The 23,508-nt window shown below is 36.3% G+C and overlaps 1 long non-coding RNA gene across 1 annotated transcript; it reads right to left on the bottom strand.

Moving 5' to 3' along the window:
• Positions 1 to 11,667: 11,667 nt before the first annotated feature.
• LOC140513173 (uncharacterized) lies at positions 11,668 to 21,899 on the bottom strand. Its single transcript, XR_011970093.1, has 2 exons — positions 21,224 to 21,899; positions 11,668 to 11,833 (listed from the first exon to the last, which is right to left on the bottom strand). It is a non-coding gene; the product is annotated as an uncharacterized lncRNA (long non-coding RNA).
• Positions 21,900 to 23,508: the final 1,609 nt, after the last annotated feature.

Here is a 23,508-nt window from a genome sequence, read left to right as displayed (position 1 = left end):
GATACACCATAGTTCTTTGGCCCATAAATAGCTTTCAGGACATTACAAACGTGCTTTGGGTTGTTACTATCAGCACAAAACTGAATTTCATCTGCTTTCTTAATGAGTCAAGGATCCTGCATCTCTCCAAGCTTCACTTGCACTTTACTTTTGATGTAATTAAATGGTGCCTTCTTACAGATGGATGAACTATCCTGCTGGTAAACCCTGCGGAGTTTTCATTATTCATTTAGCAGCTTCTGAAATTTTCCCATCATTTTTGTCAAATCAGTCTTGGAGTTTCTGAGTGTTCTGACCCAGATAAGCAAATGCAGTACTGTATGCCAAATCTCTGAAAGCTGCCCACTCCTTTTTCTGCTCCACTGTTGGCAACTATATATTGGCTCAATTTTCCTTCCAACAGTTACCTCTCAGAGAAGTGCTCTCATCGGTTGACATTAATTCCCCTGGTAGTCATTTTGCCTTGGGACTGCCACTTTTGTTGAATGTGATTATTTAGCTCGGAGAAGATAAGTCTATGATCAGTCCAGCACTCTGTGTCATGTATTGCCTTTGTCACTTTCACATTCTGTCTGTCTCTTCTTACAATCACATAATCTATTAAATGTCAATGTTTGCTGTGAGGGAGCATCTATGAATTTTTATTGCATTAAGTAAATTGAAGTCAGTGTTGGTGATGAGATCATGAGATACACGTCTTTAGTAGTAAGTGACCATTGCTGTTGCTATTTCCAACTCCATTCCTCCCAAGGACTCCCCACCATATCATTTTCTGAACCCACTCTAACATTAAAGTCACCCAGAATTCTAAGCTTGTCCTCTTTTGGCACATTGATGATAAGGGTTCCCAGGTTTTTGTAAATTTTTTCTTTGACCTCATCAGGGTTCATCATGGTGGGAGCATGGGCACTAATGATGGTGGTGTGGCATTTTGGTTTGATTAGTTTTTATTGAAAACCTACACTAGTTTCATGGCATTCCTCTTCACTGTGGCCAGGAAAAAACATGTATCCAGCTCCAACTTCAGTAAGTTGGCCTTCATTTGCCAGATATGCTTTCCTCAGGAATGCTATTTAGAATGTGATACTTGCTGAATTCTTTCCTAATGAGAGCTGTTTAGTCATAGATAAGTTTACTACCTGCTTGCTGACCTATGGAATACTTGGAACTTTTTCAATTTGTTTTATTTTATTTTAAACTCAAACACCAGAACACAAATACAGAATAGAGAAAAGAAATAAAAAAACATATCATAACTTAAATTTTGGAATTGAAATACAAAGTAAGAAAAGGGAAAAACATGTTGAATGCATAGCTGAACATGAGAGGATTCAAAATATGTAACAATAAACTTTCATTTCAAAAAAGCTTGTATGATAAATAGTACAAATTGTGTTGAGAACTGTCTATCCTTTCATTGCTTCTTTGTAAGTTTTCTTTTGTTCTCTGCTGTGCACTTTTTTACTTTGTTCTTTTTTCCCCTCCCTCCCTGCCTAAAAGCTATAATTCTCTATAACTATACATATATACATACCTATATATTTAAATATATATGTATACTTTCCCAAACATATTCTACTCCTGATCTTTGTTTTTATGTTTGTGAATATCTCATGCTTCCTATCCCTCCTGCCTCCTCTACTTTATTTCTACCCACTACCTTGCCCTCTTATTACTTAGCCTACTTCCCCTCCAAGGTTCCCTCCCCTATGCTCTCATTCCCATAAATCTAAATTCCTTTCTATAATCCATTATAAGCTATTCCCTCACCCTCCCCTCTAGAGATCCCTCCCTTATCCTTCCATTCCCATTGATCTAAACACCATTCTATACTCCCTTTTACCTATCTCCCCTTTAAAGATCACTCCCTTGTCCTCTCCACCCTCCCTATCCCCTCACTGTTGTATTTCTTCTAAATTTAGAAGACTTTTATACTCTTCTAAAAATGTATGTATTGTTCCCTCTGTAATGGCAAGTAAAATAGGATCTTTTGCTGGTTTTGTTTTAGTATAATCAAGAAGTATAATGCCCCTATTTGAATGTGACTGAGAAGGATCTTTACCATCCATTGTAGGTCCTAGGAAGATTTGTAAGAAGGTCCAACCTTCTGTTAATGAAGCACTGGTTCTCCAGACATATGATGTCCTCTGGCTCTAAAAAGTGTATAAAGACTCTGAGGGTGAGATTTTACTTTAGGACTTAGTTTTTGTAAGTGTTTGGCCAGATGAGGACTCTGGGAAGCCACTAAGGAGCCCCCCTACTCCCCTCACCCCCCACCCCCACCTCCATTTTGAGAACCCGGATATCATGCTTCCCTCTCTGGTAACTATGGTCAGGCAGTTGGGGTTCAACTGTCTGTTAAATTCAGACAGAAGAAGCCATGTCTATTGATCTTTAATTTCTCTGTATTTTCTTTGAAGTTCAGGGTGCTAACTCCCCTGAAACAGGAGAATGCTGTTATGTGTTTGGTTAAAGGATTGATACATGCACTTGATCAAAGTGATTGTGAACCTCTCAAGTCGCCTTTCTTTTTATGAAACTGTGATAGCAAATCCCCCTGTGTATGTTGGGGTGCTTACTGATACACCCTCTTAAACTGATTCCCACAAGCCTCCTCCACCATCTAATTCCTTTGTATTGATTCTTCTTTTTGCACTTCATTTGTATAAAATATTCTTTTTAACTATTCCTAAATGAGTTTACTTTTTAAATTCATAACATACTCAAGTTTACCCCAATCTTTCTTATGAGCTATCCAATTATTAATAAGAATCTTAGGCATATGTTTTGTATTTTACTTATATAAAAAGTAAACAGTCTGTCCTTATTGAATCCTTTGTAACCAGTGTTTGGTATGTACCTTATGTTTCTCTTGGCAAATGTTCTATTACATTCAGTTTCTTTTAATTTTTTTAAATAAAGTCTTGAAAGTCTAACAGTTGATCAAATATCCATTCTTTTACTTTCTGGATTACTCTTAACTTTTCTGGACATGATACCTTTAGCCAGACCCCCAGTTCTTTTGTTCTTCAACATATCGTCCTGAAACCTACAGTCCTTTAATGTCTCCACTGCTCGGTCTTGTGTGATTTTAATTGTGTTACCATCATATTTAAATAGTTTTATTCTTGTTGCTTTTAATATTTTATCACTGAGCTGGGGATTTTAGAATTTGATGATGATATTCCTATGAGATTTCCCCATAGGATCTCTTTTAAGTGGTGATCAATGGATTTTTTTTTCTATTTCTACTTTCCCCTCTTGTTTTAAAGTTTCAGGACAATTTTCTCTAATTATTTCTCACAGTATCATATCAAGATTCTCTTTTTGATCATAGTTTCCAGTTAGTCTGATCATTTTCATGTTTTTTCTTCATGATTTATTCTCCAGATCTTTTGTTTTTCTTATATTTCACTTCTCTTCTATTTTTTCATTATTCATATTTTCTTTAACTATTTCTTGATCTCTTATAATTTTGTTGGCTTTGCCTTGCCCAATTCTAGTTCTCAAGTGTCATTTTCTTCTTTAAGATTCTGGATCAACTTGTCAAATTGGTTGACTTTCCTTTCATAATATTGTTTTTCTTGGATTATTCTTTTTTTTTTTTTTAGTTTCTTCCTCTATCTCTATCATTTGATTTTTAAAGTCTTTTTTAAGATCTTCTATGAATCCTTTTTCTGCAGGTGATTATTTGAAGTTACTCTTTGGAATGGAAGGCAGTTTCTTCACTTCAATATTATCCCCTGAAGATGAAACACTCCCCCATCTCTATTCCCATAATATCTTTTTTATGGTTGAATTCTTTCTCCTTTGCCAGTGCATTTTTTGTGGGAATAGCCTACTTTTTGTAATCACCTCTAGTCCTGGGGTATGGGGGGATGGTGCCTCTTGCCCAGATCTTCAGTTTTCCCCTTTAGCCTGGATTTAAAGATTAAAGTCAGACCTCCAACCTCCTATAACTGCCCACAGCGAAGGGCTTTCTGTCCCACCACTTCTGCACTCACTGGACGTGCTCTCTCTGTCTCACCCCCACCACTTTCCACAGCACAGATGAGTCTGGCATTCCTTTCAGCAGAGGTTCCTTCTATCTTCCCAGACTCAAATGCCCAATTCCCTTCCCTATACAGGGGTAAAAGTTCCTGTGACTGGGCCTGAGGCAGCCTCTCAAAACAATCAATCCTTGGACTTGCTGCTTTTTAAGTAGACCCTAACCTGGAGGTATTTACTCTTCACCCGGACCAAACTGAGTCCCGGGATTTTGTCTTTTGTTCTCAAATTGTCTCAAGAAGCCCCCTGTTGCGCCCTTATTCTTTGTTGCTCTAAACTGCTATTTTATCTCTTTTGTGGGGGAAAATTTTGAGAGCTTGGAATTTTCTGACCTACTCTGCCATCCTCCCAGAATCCTCTCCTGTTTGAAACTTTTTGAGAAGTGTGATGAGTAACTAAAGATATCTATTAGTAATCCCAAGTCATAAAATAAAGACAATCCCAGACAATCTAGTGAAGAAAATTCAGTTCTTCAATAAACTTGTGTTAAGTCCATGTTATTTATAAGACAATAATTGGTGTAACATAATGGATACAGAGTTGATCATTAAGTCAGGAACAACTGGACTAAAATTCTGTTTCTGACACATCTAAACTGTCTAACCATGAATATATTAACTAAAGTCTCAGTATCTTAGATAAATTTCTAAGACTATAAGTTACAGAAGGGTGGCTGATCTATATCATTAGAAAGAGTTTCCATTCTGGGAGTTCCCTACAATATGAAATCACATATCTCTCTCCTCTCCCCTCAAAATCATTATGAGGCATTGCACACAGAAGGACAATTAATCGCTATTCTCAGGCAGCCTTCATCCTATGGATATTTCTAGACATACCATGAAGGATATGGTCGTTCAATTAACTAAGCACTGCTAACATTTACACAGAATGTAATCTAAAGTGTATGAGTAAAAAAACATACTGAACTTTTCCCTAAAATGTGTGGCCTTTTAAATTAATTTCCATTGACACCTTCAATAGAAATTAGGAATCTATGAAGAGGGTGAGGCATAGGGGAAATGAGTTGAGTTCAGATGGAGATATTTTGGATCTGAAGACTCACTGGGACACCTAGAAAATCATATAGAAGTCAAGTGGAAATTTCAGATTGCAGCTCATGGACAAGATTGGGGTTAGATATATATCTATATGTCTACATCTATACAGATATATGTCTAGATATCTCTCTATATATATACATATATATATATATATATATATATAGTTATTTTCTATATACAGGTACAACCAAGTTGCACAGTATAGAAAAGAAGCAATGAGGGCTGAGACAATATTGTCCCTTGGGTATAATTTTAGCACCTATAATTGACTTTTAAACAAAAGAAGGTATTGTTTTGTTTTTCTCTTCTTTTGTTTCATTTTAGACCACCTAAATGATGAAGAGAATAAGCCTGATCTTCTGAGGCAACTATGGCATAGCAAAAATAGCATTTGATCCCAAGTTAGAAGATCTAGGTTTAGATTTTGACCCTATAACAAACCAACAAGGTAACTGACTTTGGCAAGTCAATTTCCCCTCTGGGTCAACAACATATAGGACTAAGGAGACATAGCCCAACACCAACTTCTGTCAAGAAGACTTTGAGGTTTAGTTGATTGCAAGCTAAATTAGAAACAATCATGTGACATGGCACTCAAAAACTAAAAAAAACTAATGACATCTTAGACTGTATTAATAGAAATACTGTGTCCATTACAAGAGCACTGATAATCTTTGCTATGCTGTGTTGTGGCCCAAGTATATCTAGAATTGTGCGTTCCTACTGAGAGCCACATTTTTGAGAGATCTCTTAGTGGAATAAATAGTGAGTAACAATCGGTATGACCAGGCTGGTGGAAGGACTTGAAAGCTGAAAATAAAAAGGTTTCAGAGGGAGATGGTATCTCTCTTAAAGAATTTGAAGAGCTGCCAGGTGAAAGGGCATGTAATTTTATTCTTGCCTCAGAGAGTAGAAATATGAGCAAAGACTCAAAGTTTCAGAGAAGCGGAGTTGGGCTTGATTCTGGAAAAAAACTTCCTAACAGTTATGAGGTATATACAAATAAGAACATGCTTCATTGGGAGATACTGGACTTCAAGTAGACTATCAATGATAACTTGTCAGAAATATTGTAAAGTGGATTTCTGTTTTGGTATTATTTGGATCTTTCATATCCCTTTTAACTCTGAGATTCTGAGATTCCAAAAAATATTTGACTTAAAATTAGATCTATATGATATTTCATGACAGTACAGGAATTCCTGTACTCATTCAGGCTAATGATGATGATGATGATGAAGAAGAAACCTTTTATATCTTTTGACAAGAAATCCTCCAAAATCATGTTACTTGTCTAGCATATGTATGGAATATGTCATTAAATTTATGGACACTATTATTTGAAAAGAAAATTGACTTTTCTTTTTTGTATTGGATTCCAAGACCTTTTCTTTTGTAGTATTTTATTAGTCATATTTCTTTCCAATAAACAAGCTGAGCTTATCACAACCAAGATTTTATAAAGCTATTTTTTCTCCATTGAATGCTCATTTAAGAAATTCTTGATATCTAAGTGCTTATATTGATTAAAAATATATTTTGACATTTGTGTGTAGTTTTTTTTCCCCTAAATTTCCAATATGGGAATAACAATTCTTTTTTGTTTCAAATGTATTATGTTGAATCCAAATTGAGGGCATTGGCATTAGTACTGATCTGTTTTAGTGAATGATCAAATGTGATCAAGATGATCAAGAAATGAATTGTTTGTCCTATTGAAATTTATGTAGTGACTCCCATTGTCTCCTGACTGGCTTGTTTTCTGGATACTTATTCATCAGTGTTATGGAGGAATCCTCAGTCTTCAGCCAGCACAAAGAAGCCCATTCCCCCTGTCTATAATCTCATTTCCTTATGATGCAGATATTAGGGGGAGCTAACATTCAATGGCCCATCCCCTTTTGCTGATGTGGCCTTATCTGAATTGTCTTTATTTCATTATGAAAGCTAGCTGAATCTATCTTGAATCTCTTGCTGATCTCTAGTGATCAATCCATCAACGTTTTGCTACTCTGATGCATTGTTTAATAAACACCTTTTAATTCTCTTTTTTTCCTGAGTTTTGGCTCATTAAACAGGGTGAAAGCCCACACAAAGGATTTTGCTTTTACCAGTACCTTTTTTATTTATATGATTTATTACCTAACAAATATGTTAAGCTCTTTGAGGAAAGGGATTATTTTTACTTGTTTTTGTCTTTGTACACCCAATACCAAACATATTAGGTCCTGAATAAATAGTTGCATTGTATTAGGGAAATGGGTATGGGAACATTGATTTGGAACTGGAAGGGACCTTTTGAGTCATCTATTCCAAATCCGTATAGTGAGGAAACTGGACCTCATAGAAGGTCAATGATTTTCCCAAGGGAATAAATGACAGGGCTAAGATTTGAATGCATGTCCTCCAATTACAAAGGAAGTGTGATTAGAATCAGCATTTATTAACTGCCAGGCACTGTGCTAAGTGCTTTATAACTAGTATTCCATTTGATCTTAATAATAACTCTAGAAGGTAGGTGCTATTATTATCCCCATTTTACAGGTAAGAAAACTGAGAGTTTAAGTGACTTGCCCAGGGTCATATAGCCAGTCAATGTCTGAGGTGAGATTTGAACAGACTCCAGATCTGATGCTCTTTACATTAATGCCACCCAGCTACCTCTAGGAGAATTGTATCCTCAAGGCAATTCTTGTGCAACTAGGTGGCACAACGGTACACAGTGAATAAAGCACTGGACCTAGAGTCAAGAAGAGCTTAGTTCAAATACTGTCTCAGACACTTAGAAGTTATGTGACCCTGAACAAGTCACTTAACTTCTGTCTGTTTTAGTTTCCTGCTCTGTGAAATGGGGAAGAATAATAGTACCTATCTCCTAGGGTTATCAAAAGGATAAAATGAGATAAAATTTTAAAAGTACTTTGCAAACCTTGACATTCTACATGAATGCTAATACTATTATTTCCTTTTTTTCCTCAATTGAATAAAAACATTCTTGAGGAATATACTTCAATCTTTTTTTAGTTTTCTTTTTTAGTAATGAAAGCTATTGTTTCCAAGCACAATAAGGCTCTAGAAAATTGTTAAAGTAGGTAAAATATGGCTTGGTCCTTCTCCATCTTGCACTGGTCTTACTCTGATTCTTCAGTGATTTCACACAGCACATAAGTTCCACTTATAATGCCCCATCATCCCTCCTTCATAGCATCTACAACCTCTCCCCATCAAAATATAAGCACACAAAATATAAGCACAAAATATAAGATGACTTCCTTCTGATACACTTAGAAAATTGCTCACTAATATGTGACAAAATAAGGTAATGTTCAAATGGAACCATTCAACAAAAATCTTTACTGATATATTAATATTAGAAGCTTGATAATATAATGCCTTAACCCAGTTAAAATGTTTGGCTGACTAAGGATTTCCAGTACTAACAATAATACTAGGAATTTTAAGGGTTGTAGGAATGATATTTTTGTTCAACAGAGCTTTTGCAGTCTCTTAAATGATACCTGTAGGATCACTGGATTTAGAATTGTATTTAGATACATTAGATTAAATAATTAGTAATTAAATAATTAGATACATTAAATAATTAGATATTTAGTAATTAGATTATTATGGTATATTATAGTGTTATCTAATAATAATTATCTAGTATATCTAATATGCTATTTTAGATAATTAGTAATTAGATAATTAGCTACATTAGACAGATAACTAGTAATCAACTATCTAGACTAATTCCTTTATAAGATCAGATGACAGAGAATTTAATAAGGGTTTGCTATGTATTGTTCTGAATACAAATGATGTTAATCCTTTGTTCTTAGAGGACCAGTGATATCATGAGAGCAACGTCTTGACCTGACTGTGACTTGGATGGGAGTGGAGCAGAGCTACAAAAGAGTCAGCCTCATTCTTTCCTCCAGGCATCAAAGTCCAATAGCAAGGCAAAGGTTAAGAGTATTGGTGGTGGCCCAGGTTGCAGTGGGTGACTTTGGCCTAAGTTAAAATCTTTCCCAGGTCTCAGTTTGTCTAAGGCAGAGGTGGAGAAGCTGTGACTTCAAGGCTACATGTGGCCCTCTAGGTCCTCAAGTGCAGCCCTTTGACTAAATCCAAACTTCACAAAACAATTGCTTTTATTAATAATCATTCTGTGAAGTCTGGATTCAGTCAAAGGGCTGTACTTGAGGACTTAGAGAACCACATGTTGCCTCCAGGCTGCTGGTTCCCCACCCCTGGTCTAAGGCCATACCCATTCAATGATTAAGGGCTAGAATAATAGTTGAGAACAAAGCTGGTGCAGCTTATCAACACAAAGATGTTTACCTGGGAGGAGAAGATGCCCAGAGTTAAGAGAAAACAATCACTATTTATACTTATTCTAAGCCATCAAAACTAAAAAATACAATTTAAAGACCTATGCAAATACACCCAAGTAAGAAGGTCCCAGCATTCAAAGAGTCTGTATTCTATTGGGGGAAAACAACACATAAAAAGGTACTGGTTAAAGTGGGGGAAGGGTAGATGGGAGAAGGGGAAAAAGACCCAAAAAATCTAACTTACCCCAGGTCACATGGGCAGTAAGCAGCAGAGTTGAGATTCACATCTAGATTCTCTGAATCTAAATGCAGTACTTTTGCCAAGTACAGCTGGTTTTCTTTCTTTGACTATATTAGCCCTATCCACCTCCCTTTGTTATCCTTTGATGTGGGGCCAGTTGGGACCTAAAACAGCTTCCTCAAATATGCTACCATAACAGAAATCTTAGAAACAGTAAGTCAAAATTGTAATAATGATTCCCCAAACTTTACAGTCTTTACTGAGCCCAGGTCTCTTAGCACTAAGATAACTTCACTAAAATTTCTTTACAAGGTTGAGACATCTAACAGTTTTATTTCCTGAATGGGGGCTTAGCAATAGTCTTATGAACATTCAGAGATTAGAATAATAGACCCATTCAACTAATGTGTATTGAAAGCCAAGATTCTGGACAAGGGAAGGCCTGTAGTAACAGTAGTAACATCATTAAAGCAGATGGCAAGAGATTAGAGAGTTCCTAAGTAATTGTTTATCATTTATGTTTCCCGTCTCAGTCCCTTATATTATTAAATGTGTGCTTTCTCCAGTGTATTCCACTTGGTAGGTACTTGGTATTTGTTTGTTGAATAAAGGAAGGAGTGGATATGTTTGCTGCTGAAACTTCCAATTTTCAACCAAATACTTTTAAATTGTGTGTTGGAAAATTTAATTACTGTAATTTCATGAAAACTGCCTGATCTTTCTTAGGTAACAGTTAAATAATGGTGTATTGTTGACCTCTTTCTTATAGTTTGGGTATGAGCTTATTTTAACACAGAAGAATTAAAAGGTCAAGATAGCTAATTAATTGCTTGATTTATCATTTGTTAATGACTTATTTATCCTAAGTCTAATTACATTTGAGAACACATTGCAAAGTGCTGTAAAATGCCTACTTTCTCATTAGTACTTAAAACACAAACTAAGTAAATAGAAGGCAAGAGTGTAAAGTGGAATGAAGTCACAGACTGAGAGTGAGAATATGGAGTTTCTAATCCAAAGCTCAACCACTAAACTGTTGTCCAGACATGGCCACATCATTGAAACTGGGTGTCATTTTCTTTCCTATAAAATAGAGAGGACAAAGTCTACTTGTCTAAAAAAGATTGCTAATGCAAAGCATTTTGAAAGTATTATTATATGTAGGACATTTTACATTAGTGCAGTTATATAAAATGCTTATGAAGAGACAGCCCCTGATTTCAGGAAGCTTATATTCTAACGATGGAAAACAAGATACAAAAGGAAATCAGAAAGGTGAAGAAGGGGGCAAGGGATAGGTGGGAGATTAGGAAACTGAGTTATAGAAAAGCTAAGTAATTTGCTACAGGATCACCTAAGAAGTAAGCAGAGATATGAACATTTGGGTTGTAGTTGACTCTTCCTGGTCCCATGGGGTTTTCTTGGCAAAGCTACTGTAGTGGTTTGCCACTTCCTTCTCCAGTAGATTAAAGCAGACAGTGATAAGTGCTTTGCCCAGTCACACAACTAGTAAGTGCCTCAGGCCATATTTGAACTCAGGTCTTTTTGACTCCAGGCCCAATGCTTTATCCACCATATCCAACGAACCAGCTGCCTGTCCTTCTACTAACAAAGCCTAAGTTGGCATCAGCTTATTTTGGCAGTTGAATCTCACTGTCAATATTGACTTTGTAGTCAACTAAAATTCTTAAACTTTTTTCATACGAATTCTTATTAAATCAAGTCTTCTCTAGCCTATTTTGTCCTTATACTTTGTGTAATTAAGTCCCTTTGCAGTTAACTTTGATTCATCATTCCAGACAGTTGAGAAGACTTTGAATCTTTTATTATTACCTCATGTTTTCTTAGTTTTCTTCTCTCTTAGTCTGAGGTCATCCAGAAGTCTGACAACATGTGACTTATGTCTTCATCCATGGCAGTGTTAAAAATATCAAACCACCCAAAACAAAATAGAGATCCCTGAGATAAGATACCACTGGAAAAACTCTTGAAGGTTAACAGCAAACCTTTAATTAATAGTTTCAGAGTACTTCTGATCAAAGAGCTGTGAGACTATCAAATTATACCATAATTTCTCCACATTATCCACACAGACAATTGAGAAAACTGGTTAAATGCCATGCTCCATAAATTTCCATCTTCTAGTAAACCTATCAAAAAGGAAAAAAATATATTAATATATATAATATATATCATATTATATATGATACATTAATTTATTAACATTAATTTGCATGCTTTATTTTCAATGAACCTTTTCTGGATGTTGGGAATTGTCATTTTTGTCAAATTCTTACAATCCATATTTTAAATAATTCTTGATATACTTATAACTATATAGTTTATGAATTTTCCAATTTTCTTATTTCTGAAATTCAAGACACTTGGAAATATACAGTTTTCCTAGATGTCTTTTGATATTCAAGATTCCTCCAAGAACACTGACAAAAGTTCCATAATGTTATCTACAAATTCATCTATGCCTGACATTTTGTACTCATTTAAAGTAACTAACATCCTGTTTTAATCTGCTCCTGTGCCTGGGGCTTTCCTTTTGCTTTTGAAAAACTTAACAGAAAATAGAAAAGTTGAGTTGGAGCTGAGTAGTTTGGGTTTCTCTCTCACCTGATAACACTACACAATCTATCCCTTAAATGTTTACTATCTAGTTCCATACATAGATTATTTTTAAAGACAGTAATTAAGTTTTTACTAGCCTCCTTACATCTCAGCTTATTTCTAAAATAGTGGCACAGTGGACAGAGCACTAGCCTTGGAATCTGGAACTTTAGTTCAAATGTGGCTGTGTGACCCTAAGTAAACCATTTAAGTCTATTTACCTCAGTTTCCTCATCTGTAAAATTAAGGGGAGAAGAAAATATATATTTGTTAAGAAAGCTCCAAAACAGATTCATGAAGAGTCAGAGACAACTGAAACAATGGAACAACAAAATATGATGATGGTTGTCTGTGGTGAGAATAATTTATTAGCCCTGAAATACCTGCACCTAACAATGAGCCAATAAAAAAGGAGGCAGTTATAGGGAGAGAATCCAGGAATGCATCACTAAACAATTCCAAAAGGGACTTGGAGTACACGAAAACATATTTTCCCTTTTGCTAACTATATGTCTATCCAGGGTAATGTGATTCACTTACAGTTATTGATCTCCTTCATGCTTAATATTTATCCTGTTTATCACCTCAGTCTGCCTAAAGAAAATTATTACAGGCTGAAATCACACTCTAGTTGTCCCTTGGAAGAAATCATTCCTTAGATTCCTCCTCACTCCTCCCCAGAGGATTGTATTTGTCTACTACTTTTATCCAGATTAATCTTTTCTCAAACCTGTATAGCCACAAAAGAAGAGTTAGGGGTTGCTCACCCATTGTATATAATATGGGATAAAAAAAAAAAAAACTTTTCTAGAAGTCCTTACAAAATACATCCCAGGACTGACCCAATTTCATAAGATAGGTGACTGGTAGATTCCTAGAAAAATGTATCCATGGCCAATACTGGAATATAATAGTAAATTTGAAGCAGAATCTATTATTATGCTTTAGCTGAAGAAAGACAGGGTTAGCAGTCATGGCCTTGGGCAAAGCAAAAGTAAAAATAGACCTAATTAATTAAAAGGGATAATCAGGGAAAGTACATTTTCCTAAAAGCTACCCTAGACAATGAAGTAATACAAAAAGAATTCATCAGGTTTCTCTGATAAAAACCTCATTTCTCAAATATTTAGGGAACCAAATCAAATTTATAAAAATAAAAACCATTCTCTAATTGACAAATTGTCAAGGGAAAAGAACAGGCAGTTTCCAGAAGAAAAAAAATCAAAGCTATCTATAGTCAAATGAAAGAATGTTCTAAATTACTACTGATTACAGAAGTGCAAATTAAAACAATTCTTGAGGTACTACTTCATACTTATCAGAAATGACAAATGCTGGAAGGGATGAGGGAAAATAGGTACACTAATGAACTAATGGTGGAGTTGTGAACTGGTCTAACCACTCTGGAGAAAAATTTGGAACTATGCCCAAAGGGCTCTAAAACTGTGCAAACTGTGTCCTTTGACACAGCAAAACTGCTACTAGATCTGTGTCTCAAAGCAACTCAAAATGCAAAAAAAGAAAGAAAAGAAAAAGACCTATATGTACAAAACTATTTATATTTTGGATGTTTGGGATACAGAAGCCTTGACTTCTATGTCTTTCCCTGATGGTAAGCATTGTTCTTCCTCATCCAAAAGGATGGGAAGAGATATGTGTTCACCAAGAAAGTAGCCTTCTATGGTCTTACTTTTTTTCCCTTTTGGAGGGATTTTCCCAACCAGTTACTTGACTTTTGGGTCCTTTGTCAAGAGTACGGTATACTCTGGGAATCTGTGAAATCTCAGTTCCTCCAAGGTGGCGCAATCAGGTGTGTACTGGTCTGGATGCAGAGAGGGATTTTTGTACCCAGAATCTTAGCAGATACCTCTCCACAGCCACTTGGCCTACAGTTCCCAAGTCAGCACTGGGGGCTGATTTTCAGATAAGCTGGATGGGCAGGGCCACCATTCAGTGTGAGACAAAGGCCAGCTCGGCCAGGGCTTCCACCCAGGGCAGAAGCAAGGCTCAGCTCTTCAGTGCCCCCAGGGGTTTTTACACTCCAACAATGGAGCTTCTGTATGGGCTGCTGTGCAGGCTCTGTGGCTGCTGCCTGCTGCTGGAGCTATGGAAAGGCACTTCTCCCTTTCTGGCCTGCCGATAAAACCCCCTCACTGACCTTTGGTGCCTGTGGGCCAAGGGATCTGAGTACCCACTACTGTGACTGGAGATTCCACCCCAAGGTGTCCTCCTCCCAGAGTCTCGTTGTGCTGTGCCGTGCTTGGCCAAGGCTGGGCTGGGCTCTGGGCTTGGCTCTGTGCCAGTGCAACCAACGTTTCCATAGGCCTTTCAGGTCACTGTGGGCTGGAAACCTCCTCCATTCTGTTGTTTTCCACTTCTGCTGCTCCAAAATTTGTTGAGAGTCCCTCTCTACAGGTATTTTATGGGCTGTGGGGAGGACCCTGCGTAAGTGTGTCTTTCTAGTCCACCATCTTGGCTCCACCCCCGTACAAAACTATTTGTAGCAACTCTTTTGTGGTAAAGAGTTGAAATTTGAGGATGCCCCTCAGTTGGGGAATGGCTGAACAAGTTGTGGCATATGATTGTGATGGAACAGGGGAGGCATTCAGAAAAATACAGAAAGAGCTATTTGAACTGATGCAAAGTGAAATGAGTAGAACGAAGAAGTCATTGTAAACAGTTACAACAATATTATAATGATCACCTATGAAAAACTTAGCTACTCTGATCAATAAAATGATCCAAAATAATTCAAAAGGACTGATGGTGGAAAATGCTAAAAACCTTCAGAGAGAGAACTGATGAATGGTGAGAGCAAATTGAAATATAATTTTCTTACTTTATTTTGCTTTTTTTTGCAATATGACTAATATGGTAATATGTTTTCCATGATTTCACAAATATAAATGATATATTGTTTGCCTTCTCAGTGGGCGGAGAGGGAGAGCAGAGGGAGGGAGACAATTTTTAAACCTAAATTTAAAAAAGTCTCTAAAATAAACAATTATTTTTAAAAGTACCAATTTTTCTTTTCACAATCTACCTCACAGAGTAAGGGAATTATTTTAAAAATGTATTATGTTACATAAATTGTTTTATTATATTTTGCTGTCTGTAGTATTTTTATGTTTCAACTTGTTCTAAGATGATGTTTACCATTACCATCCTTATACTTTTTTGCCATTCTTTTGTTGTTTATCTTTGCTGATGCTGATACAATAACTATTCCATCCTCTATACACATCTTTCATAAATTTGAGTTGGTTGAAAAGCTCACTCTTATACCACATTGTTTCCTATCCACTACTCTCTCTCTCCCCTGTCAAATTATACCATCATTTCTCTATATTATCCAATACTGAAATTCTAATTTCTTGTACACTTACCAAAATATCCAAGCAGATATGGATCCATGTTCATTCTCAACTATCTATAATTAAGAATATTATCTTGATTTCTCTATGGCTCATATTTCTATCCAGATAAGATTTCAATTTTTCTTTGTTTTTTGGAAGGGAGCTCACCTACTTTATTTTATTTTCACTTCCAAATTCTCTTCCTTCCCCTACCCTACCCATGGAGAAGATAAGTAAAACAAAATCTGCTAAGCAGGCAAAACAAATTTAAGAGAAAGAGAAGAAAATATGCTGCAATTTGGACTTGAAGTCCATCAATTCTCTATCAGAAGATGTGCCTCTTTTGAGTCTTTTTCTTGGATAGCAAATTTTCTATTTAGTTCTGGTCTTTTAATCAGGAATGCTTGGAAGTCCATTTTCTCCCTGTATGATTATACTCAGTCTTCCTGGGTAGGTTATTGTTGGTTGTAATCCTAGATCCTCTGCCTTATGGAATATCATATACTAAACCTTCTGTTTCTTTATATTGGTGGCTGCTAAATCTTACGTGATCCTGTGATTCTATAATATCTAAATCTCTTCTTTCTGGTGGTTTGCACTATTTTTTTTAACCAGGAAATTCTGGATTTTGACTTTACTATTCCTGGGAGTTTTCATTTTGGGGTTTCTGTAAGGGGATCCATAAATTCTTTCCATTTTTACTTTAGCCTCTCATTCTAAGATATCTGGGCAATTTTTCTTTATAATTTCTTGAAATATGATATTTAGGCTCTCTTGCATGACTTTTTAAAAGAAAATGTGACTCAGGACAGTCCACTGATTCTTAAAATATAGCTCATTCTATTTTCTTTTTTAAAAAAGATTTTATTCAAAACCCAAAGAACTCTCACATTTTCATTGCTGTGGAGTATCCTCCCATAATCTCCTTTGTAAGTGGGCTTTGTGGTTTAGTGTCACCTTCCCCAAGATCAGGTCACTCACTACCTGACAGGGGTAGCTCAGGAGTTTTACATCATCACAGGAAGAACATGGCAGCACTCCCATTCAGCGGTTCACTTGTAGCAACCCATGACTACTACTGAAAGGGTTTGGGTTCCCCTTCCAGCAACAGCTCCTGTGGAGGTGCTGAGTACTCTGGGGAAGTGATCCCCCACCATCCTGGTCTTCTCAAATCAGCCCCAGGCCACTGATGAGCAAACTTCTTCAGGAAGTCGAGTCATCCATTCATGACCACTGTATTGGAATCCCCAGAGCACTCAGGAACTTTCCAGGTTGCTCAAGGTATGATCACTTGTGACCTGATTCAGGAGGCCATGAGAAAGTGGCATGTTAGGGAGCCCAGCAAGACCAGCACTGGGGCTTGTGCATGAGCAGCAGCACACTACCTCTGCTTCTGAAGTGTGCTAGGTATTGGAGCCCATAACCCCCCACCTCCCCTCCCCGCGTTTCCTCTTCTACCTATTCCCTTAGAACAGATAGGCTGCTTAAGTGTAGAAGTAGTTGTGTTGTATGTGTGTATGTGTGTATGTGTGTTTTCTTTTAAAAAAAGGAAAACAAAAGCAAAACACCAAAAAACAAGTAAAAGAAACTACACTGTTATGGTGGTTGTGATTTTTGTTACTATCTGAATCACCCATGTGCTTTTCAGCAGTCTCAGTAACATATTTACATTGTATTCAACAGAAACTAAGAAGCTTTGGGCAGTCTTTTAAAAAAAGTTTTTATTCATTTAAAGTTTAAATGCCAAACAAAAAAAGGAACTTCATGTACACAGCAGAATGTAGAGAGTGATTTAATATAAATCCATACATTTTCCTTTCAGACTTTATTTTTCTTAAAAAAAAATTACGTAATAAATAACTGCATATTGCTTTCAAAACTCCCTACCTTATCTATGCTCATAATTTCCAGCTTATCATTTCTTATATCGCAATTGAATTCCATCATAATCCTATGCCACAACTTGTTTAGACATTCCCTGATTGAACAGCATCTACCATTTTAGCCAATCTGCTAGGTGTAAGATGATATCTGAAAATTGTTTTAATTTGCATTTTTCTAATCAATAATGATTTAAAGCATTTTTTATATAACTACATAAGTTTTGATATCATCATTAAAAACTATCTGGTCCTTTGACAATTTATCATTTGAGGAATGTTGGGTATTCTTGTAAATTTGGCTAAGTATTTTATATATTTGAGAAATGAGATGTTTGTCTGAGAAACTGTAGGAAATTTCCCTCCCTTGCCAGCTTTCTGCTTTCACTCTAGTTGGGGCTACAATGGTGTTATTTGCACAGGAAATTTTAAATTTAATATGATTGAAATTATCCATGTTAGGCCTCACAGTGCTCTCTATTTCTTGTTTCTTCATAAATTATTCTCCTATCCATGAGGAGTCTAATAGATAATATGTGATATCTCTCTTTATATCTAGGTCATACATCCATTTTGATCGTATCCTGAAAAATGGTATAAGACACTAGTGTACACTCAGTTTCTGCCAGACTATTTTCTAGCCTTCCCAACAATTTTACCAAATAATTATTTCTTTTCCCCAAACTTAAATCTTCATATTAGTCAAATGCATGACTTTTTACTACTCTGTACCGTATGTCTGTTCTGTTCCCCTGATCTACCTTTCTATTTCTTAGCCAGTACCAGATAGTTTTGATATTGACTGGCTTATGATATAGTTTGAGGTCTGATACTGGTGAACATCCTTCCTTTACATTTTATTATTAGTTTCTTTGAAACTATTGAATTTTCTGTTTCTTTTTTTCTTTCTTGATATCTCAATTCCATTAAAAATATATTTATTTATTTATTTACTTTTGGTTTTCAAGATTCATTTCAACATTTTGAGTTCTAAATTTTGTCTCCATCTCTATCCTACCCCATACTGAGATGGCATGCATTCTTACTAATCCCTTCCTTTAGTCTGCCCTCCTTTTTATCATTCTCCCCCTTCTTATTCCCTTCCCCTTTACTTTCTTGAGGGACAAGATAGATTTCTATACTCCATTGCCTGTGTATTTTACTTCCCAGTAGCATGTAAAAACACTTCTTTAATATTTGTTTTTAAAACTTTGAGTTCCAAATTCTCTCACTTCTTCCCTTCCCACCCACCCTCATTAAGAAGGCAAGCATTTCAATACATGTTATACATGTGTAGTTAAACAAAACACTTTCATAACAGTCATGCTGTGAAAGGCTAACTATATTTCCCTCCATCCTATCTATCCCCTCACTTATTCTATTTTCTCCTTTGAGTCTGTTTCTGATCTAAAGTATTTGCTTTTGATTATGCACTTCCCCAATGTGCCCTCCCTTCCATCATTCCCCACTTATCCCTTCACCCCTACTTTCCTGTAGAATAGGATACCCAATTAAGTATGTATGTTATTACCTCCTTAAGGCAAATCCAATGAGAGTAAGGTTCATTCATTCCTTCTCACTTTGCCTTCCTCCATTCCCTACATTGTAAAACCATCTTCTTGTCTCTTTTAAATGAGAATTTACCCCATTCTATCTCTCTCTTTCTCCTTCCAATATATTCCTCTCATCCCTTAATTTAATTTTTAGATATCACGTCTTCATATTCAATACTCCCTGTGACCTTGATCGATCTATCTTTCTCTTTCTTCCTTCCTTCCTTCCTTCCTTCCTTTCTTCCTTCCTTCCTTCCTTCCTTTCTTTCTTTCTTTTTCTTTCTTTCTTTCTATGTATCTATCTATCTATCAAACCATTGATCAATCCAAACCTATTTTCTCCAACTACCCTAATGCTGAGAAAGGTTTCATGAGTTACAAATATCATCTTTCCATGTAGGAATGTAAACAGTTCAACTTTAGTAAGTTCCTTATGATTTCTCTTTCCTATTTACATTTTCAAGCTTCTCTTGGTTCTTGTATTTGAAAGTGAAATTTTTTATTCAGTTCATGTCTTTTCATCTATTTTTCAACAATGTTCTATATTTCATCAATTTTCATTCAGAAAGTCCTCTATTTCACTTAATATCCATTTTTTCCCTTGAAGTATTACACTCAGTTTTGCTGGGTAGGTGATTCTTGGTTTTAATCCATACTCCTTTGACCTCTGGAATATCATATTCCAAGCCCTTCAATCTCTTAATGTAGAAGCTGCTAGATCTTGTGTTATCCTGATTGGATTTCCACAATATTCAAATTATTTCTTTCTGGCTGCTTGTGATATATTTCTTCTTTACCTGGGAACTCTGGAATTTGACTACAATATTCCTAGGACTTTTTCTTTGGGCATCTATTTCTGGAAGTGATTGGTGGATTATTTCAATTTGTATTTTACCCTCTGGTTCTAGAATATCAGGGCAGTTTTCCTTGATAATTTCATGAAAGATGGTGTCTAGACTTTCTTTTTGATAATGGCTTTCAGATAGTCCAATTATGTTTAAATTATCTCTTTGGAATCTATTTTACATTGTCTTCTATTTTTCATTCTTTTGGTTCTGTATTATAATTCCTTCATTTCTCATGTAATCATTAGCTTCCATTTGCTCCATCCTAATTTTGAAGAAATTATTTTCTCCAGTGAGCTTTTGGACTTCTTTTTCCATTTGGTCAATTCTGGTTTTTAAGGCATTCTTCTCCTCATTGGCTTTTTGGACCTCTTATGCCATTTGGGTTAGTCTATTTTTAAGGTGTTATTTTCTTCAGTATTTTGGGGGGTCTCCTTTAGCAAGTTATTGACTGCTTTTTCATAATTTTCTTGCATCACTCTCATTTTCTTCCCAATTTTCTCTCTACTTCTCTTACTTGATTTTTGAGCTATTTCATTGGCTTGAGACAAATTCGTATTTTTCTTGGAGGCTTTTGATGTAGGACCTTTGACTTTGTTTTCTTGTGGATGTATGTTTTGATCTTTTTTGTCACCAAAGTAAGATTCTATAGTCTGGATTGTTTTTATTTTTATGCAGTTTACTCATCTTGCAGCCAAATACTTGACTTTCTGACTCTTTGTCAAGGTAGGACTCTGTTTCCAGTGTTGGTGGGTGTACTGTCCCATATTTCATGGATTATGTATCAACCACTTGATCCATCACCATCTGTGGGCCCAGAGGTCTGGAAGTGGCCAGTGCTGCTATTGTTTGGAGGGCTTTGGAGGAAAGCTCAAGTAAGTCCCTTCTTTTACCTTGCCATCTTGGTTTTGCCCTTGATTCCAATTCTTAAAAAAATTATTTTCTTAGTAAAGTTTTAAGGGGATGGAGTTAAGATGACAAAGTAAAAGTAGGGACTTCCCTGAGCTCTCCCCTCCAAATACCTGTAAGAAATGACTCTAAACAAATTCTAGAGCTGCAGAACCAACAAAATGACAGAGTGAAATAAATTCCCAGCCCAAGACAAGCTGGAGACCAGACAGGAAGGGTCTTTCACAGTTGGCAGGGAACAGAGCACAGTATGGCTAGGGCCACACTGGCACAGATGGACCACATCAGGTCTTAGGGGACTGAATCATTGGCAGCCATGGAAGATTCCAGACTTCTTGTAATAGTAATTAATAGGCCCATGTAATCTGCTTAAATTACCTGGAAACTTAAGTCTCATGTAGCAGGAGTAGCTTGCTGAAGAGGCAGAACAGGAAGAGTAGAGTGGAATCGGGAGGAAGTGAGTCAGTGTGGTCAAGTCAGAGGGTAAAGAATGCAGACCAACCAACACAAGCCAACTGACACACTATGACAGTTGATAGTGAGAAGGCCCTGTCTGAAGGAGGGGAGGTTTAAGAATGGCTTTGCCCCCTACTGTGATCAAGTTTATTAACTTCTTGGTCATCATGATAGATTCTGCCTTCTGATTCTGGGATTTGGCTTTCTGTTGTTTAAATAAATGTTTTTCTTTTGCCTTCTATATGGACAGTCTTTTATACTTGTCAATCTAGAACTATGCTGGTATTCTCATAGTCACCAATAGTGCCGTGAATTTTGCCTTGGCGATACACTTCTCAACCCAGAAATGCCAAAATAATTGGTGGGAAAACTATGTGGGACCTAGGTGAAAAAAGAGCTTGCATTCTGGCCAGGTCTGGCCCCAGTCCCACAGTTGTGGGGGTGGTGGCAATGGTGGCCAGCAGCATCTGCTGCAGTGGTGGTAGCAACAGCAGCAACAGTGGTGGCAGAGGCTGCTTCTAGAGCTCTGGGCCCACAAACAGTGGGGTATAGACCAGCTGATACAAAATCCCTGAAGTCTGAGACAGTATACCCACCTCCACCCCCAGTAGAAACAGAGTTCTGCCTTGACAAAGAGTCAAGTATTTGACTTGGAAGATGAGTAAACATCAGAAAAGGACACAAATTATAGAATCTTGCTTTAGTGACAAGGAAGATCAGGGCATACAACCAGAGGAGGACAGCAGAGTGAAAGTTGCATATCAGAGGTCTCCAAGAGGAATATAAATTTGTCTCAGGTCATGGAGGGGCTCAAAAAGGATTTTGAAAATCAAGTAAGAGAAGTAGAGGAAAAATTGGGAAGAAAAATGAGAGTGATACAAGAAAATCATGAAAATCAAGTCAACAGCTTGCTAAAGGACATCCAAAGAAAACTGAGGAAAATAAAACCTTTAAAAATGGACTAACACGAATGCCAAAAAAAAAGGTCCAAAAAATGAACACACGAAAAGAATGCCTTAGAAAGTAGAATTGGCTGGATGGAAAAGGAGGTCCAAAGGCTCACTGAAGAAAATAATTCCTTCAAAATGAGAATGGACCAAATGGAAGGTAATGACTTTATGAGAAATCAAGAAATTATAAAACAGAACTAAAAGAATGAAAAAATAGAAGACAATGTGAAATATCTCATTGGAAAAACCACTGACCTGGAAAATAGATGCAGGAGAGATCTGTCCTCCTTCAAGACCGTCTTGGGCTGGAAATTTGTCTCACTCTGTCATTTTGTGGGTTATGCAGCTCTAAAGTAATTTTTTACAGGTATTTGAAGGGATTTAGGAGAGGGTTCAAGCAAATCCCTGCTTTTACTCCATCATCCTGGCTCTGCCCCCTTCAAAGTCATTCTGCAAACAATATTGCTGCTGCTGTATACAATATTATCTTGGTTCTGCTCAATTAGTTCTTCAATATTTCATGCATTTTTTTCCTAAAATCATTGAGCTCATCATTTCTAATAGCACAATAGTATTCCATTATAGTCATATACCACAGCTTGTTCACATTCCCCAGTTGATGAACACCTCTGCAATTTCCACTTCTTTGCCACCACAAAGAGAATACTATAAACTGTTTAGAATATATAGTTTCTTCTCCTTTTTCCCTAATTCTCTTTGGGAATAGACTTAATAGTGGTATTTCTGGGTCAAAAGATATAGGTAATTTAATAACTCTTTGAGGATAATTCCAGATTGCTCTCCACAATGATTGGATCAGTTTACAGTGTCACCAACAATTGATATTCAATTAGTGTCCCAATTTTTTCACATCCCTTCCAATATTTGTCACTTTCCCTTCAATCATTTTAGCCATTCTGGTAGGCATGAAATGAAATTTCAAGGTTGTTTTAATTTGCATTTCTCTAATCAGCAATGATTTAGAGTGTTTTTTCCATATGACTATAAATTGTTTTGATCTCTTCATAAGAAAACTGTCTGTTCATATCCTTTGACCATTTATCATTTGGGAAATGACTCACACTCTTACAGATTTGACAAATTTATTTATATATTTTTGATATGAGTCCTTTATCTGATAAATGGGTATATTTGCTTAATTTGTACAAAACTTTTTAATCTAATATAATTGAAATCATTAATTTTACACTTTGCTTTCCAATTTTCCCAAAAAATTTTCACCAAATAATGAATTCT

This window comes from Notamacropus eugenii, chromosome 7 (assembly GCF_028372415.1).
Source record: "Notamacropus eugenii isolate mMacEug1 chromosome 7, mMacEug1.pri_v2, whole genome shotgun sequence".
In the NCBI taxonomy this organism is placed as follows: Eukaryota; Metazoa; Chordata; class Mammalia; order Diprotodontia; family Macropodidae; genus Notamacropus; species Notamacropus eugenii.
Note: the sequence above shows the minus strand (reverse complement) of the source record. Positions and strands in the feature narration are given on the sequence as shown.